Source organism: Chiloscyllium punctatum, chromosome 35 (assembly GCF_047496795.1).
Source record: "Chiloscyllium punctatum isolate Juve2018m chromosome 35, sChiPun1.3, whole genome shotgun sequence".
NCBI lineage: Eukaryota > Metazoa > Chordata > Chondrichthyes > Orectolobiformes > Hemiscylliidae > Chiloscyllium > Chiloscyllium punctatum.
The window spans coordinates 15,622,562-15,634,715 of NC_092773.1; the positions used below are offsets into that span (position 1 = coordinate 15,622,562).

Below are 12,154 nucleotides of genomic sequence, written 5' to 3' on the forward strand. Positions count from 1 at the left end.
GAGTGCTTGGAGGCCTTTGCCACTGTGGAAGGATGTGTTCAGGGATTGGTTGTCCATGAGATGAGATGAGACGTTGGAGGCCAGGGTAATGAAAATAATGGAGGAGATGGAGGGCACAGGTGGTGTCCCAAATGTATGTGTGGATTTCCTGGATTTCCAAGGGCGTCAGGACGGTGTCAAGATACGAGGAGATAAGTTCAGTGGAGTTGGAGCTGGCGGAGATGATAGGTTTGTGAATTTTGGGTAAGACGTAGAACTGGGTGGGGTGGGGTCTGGGACAGTGAGGTTGGAGGCTGTGGTTGGGAGATGCCCTGAAGTGATGAGCTTGTGGATGGTCTGAGAGATGATGGTTTGGTGATGGAAGATGAGGTTGTGTTCGAGAGGGATTAGGAGGAGGTGTCTGTGAGTTGGCACCTGGCTTCAGCATGTAGAGGTCAGTGCGCCAAACTACCACTGTGCACCCCCGATAGTGAGGCTGAGGTTGGAGCGGAGGGAGTGAAGGGCTGCACTTTGTGAACATGAGCGGTTGGAGTGAGTGAGAGGTGTGGGCAGGGTGAGACCATCAATGTCATGGCAGCAGTTGGAAATAAGGTGGTCAAAGGCAGGGAACAGGCCAGCACGGGGTGGATGGAATGTGTTTGAGACAGGGGAAGGGGTCCTCAGAGGGTGAATGGGAGTCCCAATGGAAAATGTAACCATGGAAGCAGAGGCGCGGAAGAAAAGTTCCATGTTGCAATACGTATGGAATTCGTTGTCCCGGAAGCATACTGGGATCAAGGTGAGACTTTTATTGGAGACTTTTTAATCTATGTTTGGCCCAAGGCTGCAAGGAAGTAAGTATATAGGTTATGATATTGTAAGCGCTGATGGTTCGCAATATTATGGCTTTAAGAAGTCTATTTTGTCCTTCTATTTTAAAGCAAGGTGTTAAGACGGGGGTATGGAGATGTATTTTAGAAACTCATAAAGTAAGTAGCTAATGAGGCATCAGAGGTTTTTTAAAGTTAGAAAAATAGAAGCAGCCTGAATGGGTGTGGTCAAGCTCTCAGAGAACCAGGAGTTTTAGTTTCTGAGCTTTTCAGTTGCGGTTGTTGTTGCTGGGTCTGTTGCTGCAGTACATCTCTCTCTGCTGCTCTTGCTGTTTTTCCTCCTGTTGCATGGAGTTGCATGTGAGACAATCTGCTTTCTGAATTTGTCTCTTGCCAAGGGTATGTTTATGGGATGTTACGATATTGGAACATTTACTGTTTAGTAGCTAACTAATGTATTAATCTGTTAAGTTTTCCAATAGAGTTACAGCTAAGCCAGTTCTTTTCGTTATTCTTTCTTTTGCTGTATCTTAAGTGTATGAATACATTTACTTAACATCAAGTAGTTTGACCAATCAGATTGCATCTGGAACGCAACACCTTACATTTACCTTTAAAATAAGAAAATGTTAGGGTGTAGCTGACCTGCTGAATATATATTGGCAAAATTTGGTCTGGTCTAGACCAATGTCAATTACCCCTTTCATCACTTCGCTGAGGAGTGAGAATTAGCTGATGGTGTGATAATTGGAGAAGTTGGATTTATCCTACTTTTTGTGGAAAGGACATGGTTGAGCAGGTTTTGACATGTCAAGAGCGTGGTGCTGGAAAAGCACAGCAGGTCAGGCAGCATCCAAGAATCAGGCGAATCAATGTTTCAGGCATCAGCCCTTCATCAGGAATGTCGATATTGTAGGCAGGCACTGAGGAAGGAGGTGTGGCTGTGGCAGTGAGTCTGTGTCTGTGGCAGTTGCTGAAGAGCTTCAGGGCAGAGGAGATGACGTGGGGAGGTGCAGTGAGAAAGAGAGAGAGAGACTCACTGACATCCTTGTAGAGAGAGGAAGAGAACTTTTTCAAGGTAAGCATCCTTGCAAGAAGCTTCGCACTGCGGTTGAAATAAGCTAGGAGAAAGTGAGGACTGCAGATGCTGAAGATCAGAGTCAAGAGTATGGTGCTGGAAAAGCACGGCACCATCTGAGGAGCAGGAGAATCGACATTTCAAAACATCAATTGTCCTGTTCCTCGGATGCTGCCTGACCTGCTCTGCTTTTCCAGCACCACACTCTCGACTCTGATCTTCAGCATCTGCAGTCCTCACTTTCTCCAGGTTTTCACATGCTTCAGGAATTGCCAGTGTAACAGCTGCACTGGAACAAATTGGCTATGGCCATGGCTAGTTCTGGAGCATAATTCATCAGTACTGCTGCTGGAATGTTGCCAGGGTCCATGGCCTTTCCAGTATTCAGTACCTTCAGTTATTCCTTGTGATCTGATGGAGTGAATCAAATTGGCTAAAGATTGGCTTCTGTGATGCTGGGAGCTCTGAAGGAAGTTGAGGTGGATCATCCATTCCACACTTCTGGATGAATATAGTTACCAGTGATTCAGCTTTGTCTCTTCATTGATGTACTTCACTTTCCTTTCAGTGGGAATGGTTTATTTCTGAAGCCATCTCATCCTGTTTGTTGATTAATTGCTCAGCAACAATTACATTGAGAGGTGATAGGATTGTAGAGCTTTGATTTGACTTGTGGATTACGAGGATTACTAAACTCTGTCCATTGTATGGTGCTTCCACTATTTAAAGTGCATGTGGTTCTGTTTTGTAGCTTCAGCTCAGTTGACCTCTTCTGCACTTCTTATTCAACCAGGGTTGATCCCCTGACTTGATGGTATTTGCACAACACAGGAAATGCAATTGCTGTCATGTAGATCTAACCGAATCGCATCAATTGCAAGGCCACTTTAATCCCTCGTAATTTTTTTTTCGGCTGCGTGTGGCCAAACTGGCTGATCTTTAACAACAGCAACAGAAACAGAAATTGTTGGAAAAGCTCAGCAGGTCTGTCAGCATCTGTGCAGAGAAATCAGAGTTAACATTTTGGATCCTGGAGACCCTTCCTCAAAATTGACGGTAGTTTGGAAAATGCACAAGATAGTCGGTGATAAGGAGTAAACGATTGATGGGGATAGGATGTAAAGAGAGAGGAACAATTCAACAGAAAAAGGATAGTGATCTGGGTAGGGTGAACAGCTGTTAATGGAGACTATTAGTGGCTGAAAATAGGTCGTGTGTAATAGCAGTCTATGACATCACAAGGCCGAGGTGAGGGGGTGGAGACTGGAACATAGTCAAATCCTAACATTATTGAACTCCATATTGAGTCCTGAAGGCTGCAGGGTGCCCAAGTAGAAAATGAGGTATTATTCTTCCAGCTGATGCAGAGCTTTGCTGCACTGCAGCAAGCCGAAGACAAAGATATTATCAAGGGAACAAGGTGTTGAAGGGCAAGCAACTGGAAGCTCAGGGTCATTTTAGTGGGCAGAAAGTGTTCTGCAAAGTGGTTACCTAGCCTATGCTTTGTTTCCCCAAAGTAGAGGAGACCACATTGTGAGCAGTGAATACGTTTGCCAAGATTGTGTGAAGTGCAGGTAAAGCATTGTTTCACCTGGGAGATATGTTTGGGTGCTTGGATACTGAGGAGGGAGGAGATAAATGGGCAAGTGTTACACCTACGGCCATTGTTGGGGTAGGTGCCATCGGCTGTGGGGGGATGTTGGAAGTAAAGGAAGAGTAGAATGGGATGTCCTGGAGGGATTGGTCCCTGTGAAAGGCAGGCAAGAGAGGGGAGTGGAATATGTATCTGGTGATGGCATCTTGCTGGAGATGGCAGAAATGGCAGCTAATGATTTTCTGGATGTGGATGTTGTTGGGATGGTAGATAAGGACAGGGGAACCCTATCATTGTTGCGGGAGGGAAGAGAAGGGGTGAGGGCTGAAGTGTGGGAGATGGATCAGTCCTGGTTGCAGGCCCTATCAATAACAGTGCTGGGGAATTCTTGGTTGAGGAAAAAGGTGGACATTTCAAAGTTTCCCTGATCGAAGGTGGCATCATTGGGACATGTGCGATGGAGACAGATGAATTGGGAGAGTGGAAGAGCGTCTTTATAAAGTCAGAGTGTGAGGATGTTTGGTGCAGGTAACTGTGGGAGTTGGTGGGGTTATATAGATATAATTAGTCAGTCTGTTCCCAGAAACAGAAATGTTGAGAAAAGTAAGAGAGGAGACAGAGATGGACCAGGTGAAAGCAAGGGCAGGGTGGCATTTGGAAGTGAAATTGATAAACCTTTCCAATTCTGGACAAGAGAGGGAGACAGCACCGATGATATGATTGATAAATCAGAGAGAGGGTTGTGGCTGAGGTCCAGAATAGGACTGGAACAAGGAATGTTCCATGTACCCCACAAAGAGACAGGCAGAACTGGGGCCCATGCCACCCCTCTGACTTGAAGAAAATGAGAGGAGTTTAAAGGTAAGTTGTTTCGGGTGAGGATGAGCTTGGCCAGGTGGAGGAAGGTGGTGGTGGATGAGGATGGTTCAGGCCTTTGTTCCAGGAAGAAGCAGAGAGCCCTAAGACTATCGTGGTGGGGGATGGATGTGTAAAGAGGTTGCACATCCATGGTGAAGACGAGGCGGCTGGAGCCTGCAAACTGGAAATAGCTAAACTAGCATAAAGCGTCAGAGGAATCGCGGATATAAGTGAGCAGGGACAGGACCAGGGGAGATGAGTTCTGTGGGGCAAGAGCAGGCAGAAACAATGGGTCTGTCCAGGCAGTCCTGATTGTGGATTTTCAGAAGGAGGTAGAAGCAAGCTGTGCGGATTTGGAATACTATCTGTTTGGAGGCAGTTGGGGGGAGACCAACAGATGAAATTAGGTTTGTGACCATATTTGATACAATAGTGTGATGGTCCATGATGAGGTCATGGTCCAGTGGGAGATAGGAGGAGGCATCTGAGAGCTGGTGCTCAGTCTCTATAATGTAGAGGTCAGTGTGACAGACTGCAACAGCACTACCCTTATCGGCAGACTTAATAACAAAGTCACAGTTGGATCTGAGCACACAGAGTGCAGTCAGTTTGGGGTAGATAGATTGGAATGGGTGAGGGGGTGCCAGTCTCCATTAACAGCTACTCACCCTCCTAGCTTTATCGTTATCCACTCCTTTGTTCAAATGTTTTTGTCTCTCTTCAGGTTCTCGCTCCACCTATCATTATTCCTTACCCCGTCCCCCAACCCTCTCTTCTGCATAAAAACCGACATTTTCTGACCTACCATTAGTTCTGAGGAAGAGTCACCGGATCTGAAAAAATTAAATCTGATTTCTCTGCACAGATGCTGTTAGACCTGCTGAGCTTTTCCAGCAATTTCTGCTTTTGTTTCTGACTTAAAGCATCCGCAGTCCTTTCACTTTTTATTTGGTTTCACTTTGAGGCTGATTTCTGTCCTGACAAAGTCAGCGTAAAGTTAGATGCTCTCTACTTCAGTACCTTCAGTCTGAAGAACCCTCCCAACCCAGCCTTCTCTTCCAGCCCCACACTCCAAACCCACAAGGTTCGACAACCACCTTGCACTTTTGCAGGTGCTTATCATCTTGTTGTTACAGATTTCCACCTCCCCCTGCAACCTCTCAGCTATGGAACCATGGTGCTGTTGTAGGTTATGAATTGGAGATTATGACTGTGACAGCAATGTTGCTTCAATATTTGGTGTGTCAGCTCTCTCAATTTTTGCTTAAGGCCTCAGCCATTAGTGAGGAGGACTGTGCAGAATTGATAGAGTTGGATGTGTCATTGTCACTTCTGAAACCTCACTCAATCTAGATGGTCTGCCCAGTTCTGTTCAGTTTTATTCATTTTTTACTTTTCTGTAATGGTTTGGTACAGCTGAGCGATTTGCTGGGCTATTTCAGAAGTATGTCTGGTAACACATCTCAGCTAGATGAAGAAAGGATAGCAGGTTTCCTTCTCCAAAGGTAATTTGTGTATCAGAATGACTTTTATGTCAATCCAGTACAGTTTCACGGTCATCGTTAATTCTGAATTCATCATTAACTGAGGAACAGTTTCACCTCCTGCTGTGTTGGAATTTGAGCCCATGTTCTCAGGACATTAGCCTCAGTTTCTGGAACGCTGGTCTCACTGCAATGTCACTGCCTCCTTCTCTTTAGATCTATTAGTGGAGTTATTGATAAAAGGGAGGGATTTGATTTCTCGAGCGAGTTTTGCTCACTGCTTATTTATCACACAGACAATGTGCAAATATACACAAACAACTCGACATTAAGAAGTCTAAGGGAGTGCAGGTGCCAATTTCATAGCTAACAGGATTGTAAAAGGCAGTACAGTCATGGACATATTCTCAGTTGTAGGCCTCAGAATGCCTTTAAAGCTAATTGATGTCCTGTTTTTAATGAAACAATTTCACCAAATGAGCTCACACTTTTATTAAAGTGCACAGGAGAACATTACAAATATATGTAATCAAAAGCACTGGAGCTGAAATGTGGTCTTCAGTTTGCAGCAAACTTGGCTGTCACTGCCCTGGATTGCATAGTAATCCCACTTGATGTTATTAATGGACAACTCAGATCCCTGCCTGAAGACTGGCTTGATGCATCATATTGGTCTTTTTTATGGTTTTCATGAGGTGTCTTACAATGATACATAAACACACAATATTGCAGATTTGATTTTAACAACAAAGCATGTTTGTTGTGCAAAGAAATTAAGATAAAATAGAATAAATTATTCACATAACCTGCAAATTTAAAGATTTTGAATACATAAACAACAATCCCATTATTCTTAACAGCACTCATTTACAATGTTCAGACTTAAGAGAGAATTTCTTTCTCTGTCACACTGAGGGTTTGATCTCGTTGTGGTATCAATCCTCGGTCTTGACCTTCATAAAATTGAGCTTAGACTTTGTCAACTCCAAATTATTCCTTCTGGGTTCTAACTAAAAGCTGCTGGTCTGAACCAAACTGCTGATACTTCAGGAACCCATTTCCTAACAGTTCTAAACCATCTCCTTTATTCAGAGTAACTGTTTATGCATCCAGCTTCAGCCAAGACTTCCGCAAATTGGCCAACTCAAAAAGGCTTCCTTCAAGCTATGGGTGTTCTTGCCTCATCATAACAAAACATTCTGACCTTCAAAACTAAATGCCAAATACCCAACAATTTATTTTGTTTTCTGGTGAAAAAGTCTCCGAAACTTGTGTTTTGAAATGCAGGTTCATGTACGTAATGTTATTTGTTGTCAGTTCGGTTTTCTGTTTTTTGATTTAGTAAGCAGTGGGGTTTCTGTGTGTCTGAAGTAACTATTTAATTTGAAAATCGCATGGTGATTTATTTTAAAAACGTCTTTTAGAGTCATAGAGATATACAGCTTGGAAACAGACCCTTTGGTCCAACCCGTCCATGCCGACCAGATATCCCAAGCCAGTCTAGTCCCACCAACCCGGTCCATATCCCTCCAAACCCTTCCTATTCAGATACCCATCCAAATGCCTTTTAAATGTTGCAATGGTACCAGCCTCCACCACTTCCTCTGGCAGCTCATTCCACACATGTACCACCCTCTGTGTGAAAAAGTTGCCCCTTAGGTCTCTTTTATATCTTTCCCCTCTCACCCTAAACCTGTACCCTCTAGTTCTGGACTCCCCCACCCCAAGGAAAAGACTTTGTCTATTATTCTATCCATGCCCCTCATAATTTTGTAAACCTCTGTAAGGTCATCCCTCAGCCTCCGACACTCCAGGGAAAACAGCTCACCAACCACAGCCTGTTCAGTCTCTCCCTATAGCTCAAATTCTCCAACCCTGGCAACATCCTTGTAAATCTTTTCTGAACCCGTTCAAGTTTCACAACATCTTTCTGATAGGAAGGAGACCAGAATTGCACACAATATTTTCAACAGTGGCCGAACCAATGTCCTGTACAGCCGCAACAGAACCTCCCAACTCCTGCATTTAATACTCTGACCAATAAAAGAAAGCATACCAAACGCCTTCTTCACTATCCTATCCACCTGCGACTCCACTTTCAAGGAGCTATGAACCTGCACTGCAAGGTCTCTTTGTTCAGCAATACTCCCTAGGACCTTACCATTAAGTGAATAAGTCCTGCTAAGATTTGCTTTGAAGGCAGTCTTTAGAGTAAATAGGTTTTTTGCAGTGCTCATGGAACTTTGGTTATTTAGATTGTTTTGTGATGCTGCATGGTAAATAATGGGGCCTCAGAGGTTTATTAGAGTGTTCTAGAATTTGGAGTTTGTCAGCTGAAGGAAAACATCCAAAGTAGCCTGGTAGCTCAGTGGTTAGCGTTGCTGCCTTATAGTGCTACAGACCTGGGTTCAATCCCAGACTCAGGTGACTCTGTGGAATTTGCACATTCTCCCTGTATCTGTGTGGGTTTCCTCTAGGTGCTCTCATTTTTTTCCATCCATCCAAAAGAAGTGCAGGTTAAATGGATTGGTCATGCTAAATTGCCCATAGAATCCAAGGATGTATACATTAGCCAAGGTTACAGGGATATGGGTCTGAGTCTCGGTGGAATACTCTTCAGAGAGTTGATGTGGACTTGAGTTGAATGGCCTGCTTCCACTGTGTAGGGACTTTATTCTATAAAAGCTGAGAGAGACAGAGGGTTTTAGTTTCATTTATGACTTTAGGTGATCAGACCTGTGAAATCCTTGGAAAAAATGGCGATGTAGATCAGTTTTCCTGAGAACGGTAGGGTACACAGTGAACTAGGCCACCTTAGAGTGAGGAGTTAGTGTTAGTCCCAGACTCAAACCAGAAGTGTTGGAATAAAACATTGAAGAGATTATGTCAATCTGAGTGCATTGAAGCTCAGGTGCGTAAAGGCTCCAACAAGAAGCTAATGCAGTTTTAGACTATAAGTTGAAGGGTGGTCAGTGCCTCAATGTTGGCCCGGTCAAGGTTGCTGGTGTTGGTGCATCTTTCTTACCATCGGATTCTCGGGAGAAAGTGAGGACTGCAGATGCTGGAGATCAGAGCTGAAAATGGGTTGCTGGAAAAGCGCAGCAGGTCAGGCAGCATCCAAGGAACAGGAGAATCGACGTTTTGGGCATAAGCTCTTCTTCAGGAATGAAGAAGGGCTTATGCCTGAAACGCCGATTGTCCTGCTCCTTTGATGCTGCCTGACCTGCTGCGCTTTTCCAGCAACACATTTTTCAGATCGGATTCTCAGGATCTTGCACAGGCAGCGTTAGTGGTAGTACTGTGGGAGGTGTCTGCTGCAGATAGTCCATGTCTCAGCCATATAGGAGGTGGGAACCACCAAAGTTCTGTAAACCAAGACCTTGGTGTCTGATCTGATGTTGTTATTCTCAAACACACTCTTCAGGTGGCCAAAGGCTGCACAAACATACTGGAGGCAGTGCTGGATCTCTTCATTAATAGCTGCTTTGGCTGACAGGACAGTCCTGAGGTATTGAAAATGGTCAACTTTCTCAAAGGCCTTGATGATCATGGGTTCGCTGCACCATGCTGGGCCAGGTTTGTGGAGGACCTTTCGTTTGCAGATGCTCAGAGTGAGGCACATGCTCTAATTTGCCTCCATAAAGATGCTGATGGTCTGGAGTATATCCTCTGAGATACAGAAGCTTCTGTTTACTGCCGTTCAATGCTATTGGTTGGTCTGACTTTGGTTTTAGCTTGAAGGTGGTGGCAGTTAAATAATTTCCCACTGGTTTTGTAAGTTTGCTCTACTCCAGCAGGGAGCTTGGCAACAGTGAGGTTAAGTGTTGATTGGTTACAATAGGCTGGGCACATTGTCCCTATGACTGACATGAAGCTCCCCAAGCAGGTGCTCTTCTCCCAGCTCTGAAACAGCAGGTGAGCCCCAGGTGGACAGAGGAAGGGCTTCAGTGATACCCTCAAGGCCTCAGTGGCAAATTGTAGCATATCCATAAATACTTAGGATTCACTGGCCCAAGACCATCCAAAGTGGAGGAGGAGCATCCGGGAATGTGTGGAGTACCTCAAGACTTGCCATTGGGAAAAAGTGGAAGCTAGATGAATACAGGGAAAAGGAGTGTGTGGCACACCGAAGTCTCCCCACCCCTCCTCATGATCACCTTCTGCCACAAGTGTAACCTAGTCTGCAGAAGCCGCATTGGTCAGCGCAACCACCTGTGTACACACCATGAGAGTGGAAGAGAATCATCCTCAAGTGTGAGGGACCACCAGTGAATCAATAATGAAGTTGAAATCACAAATGACTGAACTGACCAAGGTGTTAGATGCATGGACTCTGGTGTGAGTATTATACGAGTCATGTTTGGGTATTACACAAATGCTTTTGTTTCTTTTTAAGTTTATAAAGGATGTTTTGTCCTTAGTGGGAATGTACTTGTACTGTATCTTTAAAACATTTTATTTGTATTACAAGTGTAGTGATTGAAATGAGGTCAGCCAGCTTGACCTCGAAGAATCTGAATTCCCTTTTGAGGCAGTTAATCTGGATCAATCAGGGACCCCTGGCTGACAGAGAAAAAAATGGCAGCTGAGGGATACTGACACAGAGTTGACTCAGAATGAGGCAGTACTAAAGTCAAGGACAGTTAATAAAGGATGACTTGATTGAAGGGATACCGGCCTCTGTGGAATTACTTCACCCTTGATTAATCTATTAGTGCCTTGGTAATGAATCTATCCACCTCTGGCAAAAAAAAGTAAAGAATCTATATTCACTTTTGAGGAAAGGAATCTAAAACACTCAGCACCCTCTGAGAGGAAGAATGTTCCTTGTTTGTGAGTTAAATGGATGTCCCCTGATTTTTAAACTATGACCTCGAATTCTAGATTCTCCCGCAAGAGGAAACATCCTTTCACTATCCACCAAATCTCCTTGGGATGTTCTGTGTTTCAATTCAGTCAGCTTTGATTTTCCTACTTTCAGAGTATACAAGCATAGCCTGTGTAGCCCTTCCTTTTATCGCAACCCACTCATTCTAGGTGTTAATCCACTAAACCTTTCCTGAACTGCTTCCAGCATAGTAACATCCTTTAAGTATGGTGACCTACGTACAAGTGAATCTACACAGTACTTCAGACATGTCTTGCCAATGCTCTGTATAACTAAAGCATAACCTCCCTCTTGTGTTTAATTCCCTTTAGAATAAACCAATACATTCGTTTTCTTGATTACTCACTGTACCTACATTCAACCTTGTGCAATTCATGGGCTAGGACACCTATATCTCTCTGCATCTCAGAGCACTGCACCCTCTCACAATTTATATAATGTCCTTTTTTTTCTTATTCTTCCTGCCAAAATGGACAATTGCACACTTTCTCACACTTTGCTGCATTTGCTAGATCTTTGCCCACTCAAATGAGTTATCTGTATCCATTTGTGGCCTTCCTAGGTTTTCTTCACAACTCACTTTCCTATCTAACTTTCTTATCAGCAAATTTATCTGCTGTACATTTGGTCTGTTCATCTAAATCATTGCAATTTATAAAAAATAGTTGAGGCCTCAGCAGTGATCCCTGTAGCACACACTTGGTGACATCCTGCCATCCTGAAAAAGACCCATCTTTTCCGATTGTCTGCTTCCTGTTTGCAAGTCAAACTTCTATCTATGTTACCACTAACACCGTAAGCTTTTATTTTCTGGATAAACTTTGATTTGGCACCTTATTTACTGCCTTCTAGAAATCTAAACACAATGAAAACACTGGGTTTCCTTTATTTGTAGCAGATCTTAACTTATTGAAATAACTCCGATAAACAAGTTAAACATGACTTCCCTTTGACTCCACCAGGTTGGCTGTGCCTGATTATCTTGAACTTATGCAAGTGGTATGTTGTAATGCCTTTAAGAATATGTACTAACATTTTCTGAAAGGATACAAAAGCAAGCAACTTATGGTCACCACATTGTAATATAGTCAGCACACTGCAGCATGTGATTTCTGTAAAGAGGATGCAGAGGAAATTCAATCAGATAGTGACTGAGCTATGAAGATAGACTAAATAGGCTGGGCTTGTTTTCTTTGATTACTGAGGGAGGCATCTGATTGAGGTGTACAAAACTCTCAGGACCGTTAACAGGGTCGAGGAGAAACATTTCTCTTTAGTAGAGGGATCCGTAACTAGGGCACAGTCTGAAAGTAAGGAGGAAGAATGTTTAGAAGGGAATGATTTAATCCACAGCGTTGCGAGTATCTGGAACTCATTGCCTGAAAGGGTGTTAGAGCTGCTTTTGGACAAATGGCTTGTTTTTGTTCTGTAAATTCAGTGTAA

The 12,154-nt window shown here is 43.8% G+C and overlaps 1 long non-coding RNA gene across 2 annotated transcripts in view; it reads left to right on the forward strand.

Moving 5' to 3' along the window:
- LOC140459696 (uncharacterized) overlaps window positions 1-12,154 on the forward strand; it is a 120,535-nt gene that overhangs the window by 9,322 nt on the left and 99,059 nt on the right. The gene's annotated exons all lie outside the window — the stretch shown is intronic.